Consider the following 2310-nt stretch of genomic DNA (forward strand, 5'->3'; position numbering starts at 1 on the left):
ATTTAAACAATAGATGATCCATTGGATTTATAGATAGTATAAATTAAATATATATAATTTAATTTTGTAACACTATACCTCCATATGTTAATTATTTAAATATTTGTCGATGTTAACTTTGAAAGTTATAAAAAAACATTTAAAATAAAAAAATTCATATTATCTAACAATTATTAATCTTTACTGCCTTAAACCAATGAAAACAAATTTTAAACTATATAGTTTATTTTAAAAATTAAACAAAAACTAAATGTTTAATTTTTTAAAAACTTTCTAAATTTGTGAAATGTTACAATATTTTTGAATATGACAATAAAAAAATATTTTACTAATCTTTATATATATAGTTATGATTTTAATAATGAAATAATAATCCGAAAAAATATATATAGAAGAAGATACAAATACATGTGAAAGTTTGAAACAATCTATTTAATGAAAAAAATATACCGTAAACTTATTATGTTTTAAAAATTGATAAACACATATATATTATAATATATACCAATTTAGAATTGAAAACAAAATGTTTATATAAAAATAAATGAAAAAAAAAACTGCACGGTTGCGCGGATCGAGATCTAGTTAGTTATTATTTTTCAATTTTTTTTGTTCGCTTTAGTTTCTCACCATTTATTTGTCGGGTTAAAATGGTTTTTTTTTAAAACAACTTCAGGTTAAAATGGTTGTAAGCAGATTACTTTGAGGTAAAAAACTAACTGACATTTTGGTGATATTATTTTTTTATTAATGGTACTTATTTTCTTCATTTTGTGCATAACTCATGATGTTACTTTTGTTTTCTTCCTTCTTTGTTAATGATAGAAAATACGGTGTACTGTTCCAGTACAACTTCAATAAATTTTAAGTGTAATAATAACAAGAGCCATAAATGCTGAAAGAACAACAAAATTGATACACGTAGGTTATAATAACAAGAGCCATAAATGCTGAAAGAACAACAAAATTGATACACGTAGGTTATAATAACAAGAGCCATAAATGCTGAAAGAACAACAAAATTGATACACGTAGTGAGAAAAATGACATGTTGGTTTAACAAAAACAAACACCGAGATGACAGTTTTGTTTTGTTATTACTCAAATCATATTACCAAAAAAAAAATAAAAGAAGACAACATCGCTAAAATCAATAATGTTTAGTTTCGTGTTACCAATAATGATATATTGAATACAACTAACATTTAATTGTGTGATGTATTTGTTGAAAATACTGTAAAACTAGAGAATATAATCTATGTTTCTGTATTATTCATAAACATAACGAGCTTTTTATATATAGAAAAATACACCGTCATAGAATAATGGAAAGACTAAAAAAAGGAAATACAAATATGGAAAGAGTACAAATCATAATCTAATAAGAAAAAGACAAGATGTCGATTTTCTCTCTCTCTTTCCTCACGGTCGACTCTCTCTCTCTAGCATTGGGCCGGTTATGAACCGGACCGGTTATGAACCGGGCCGGTTATGAACCGGGCAGGTTATGAACCGGGCCGGTTAGGGACATCCACAATATGATTTATAACGCTCCCCCTTGGATGTCATAACCATACAGGGATTGTAATACGCTTTAGATGTTGCCTCATTAAAACCTTACCAGAAAAATCCAGTGGGACAAAACCATGGTGAAGGAAAAAGAGTACAACACGTATTACTCCCCCTGTTCTGAACAACTCGCGGCTGGCCTCATGAACAGCCAAGATCTCCGAATGGTTTGAAGACGTGGCTGCGATCGTTTGCTTCATGGAACGCCATGATATGGCCATTCCACAATGTGTGAAAACATAGCTTGTCTGTGATCGAGCATTGTGTGGATCCGAAAGATAACCTGCATCAGCAAATTCAACTAAACCTTCTTTGTTTTGGTTAGTATAAAATAAACCCAAGTCTTTCGTTCCTTGCAGGTAACGAAGAACATGTTTAATCCCGTTCCAGTGCCTTTGGGTTGGACAAGAGCTTAATCTAGACAATAGATTCACGGCAAAACATATATCTGGTCGTATGACTAGCCAGATACATCAAAGCTCCTATGGCACTGAGATATGGCACTTCGGGACCAAGGACATCTTTATCGCCCATCTTAGGACGGAACAGATCAGTGTCCAGCCGAGGGACCTCACGACCATGGGGCTAGATAATGGGTGAGACTCGGCCATGTTGAATCTCTTGAGTACTTTTCTGTATATGCCATTTGATGCCCAAGGATTTCATCTCTTATGTACTCAAGCTGTAATCCGACACAAAACTTTGTTTTTTTCAAGATCTTTCATCTCGAATTCTTTCTTA

At 31.4% G+C, this 2310-nt stretch overlaps 1 protein-coding gene across 1 annotated transcript in view; it reads right to left on the reverse strand.

Annotated features, from left to right (window-relative positions):
• Positions 1-2310, reverse strand: part of LOC106323404 (alcohol dehydrogenase 1B-like) — a 9310-nt gene that overhangs the window by 6237 nt on the left and 763 nt on the right. The gene's annotated exons all lie outside the window — the stretch shown is intronic.

This window comes from Brassica oleracea, chromosome C2 (assembly GCF_000695525.1).
Source record: "Brassica oleracea var. oleracea cultivar TO1000 chromosome C2, BOL, whole genome shotgun sequence".
Classification (NCBI taxonomy): domain Eukaryota; kingdom Viridiplantae; phylum Streptophyta; class Magnoliopsida; order Brassicales; family Brassicaceae; genus Brassica; species Brassica oleracea.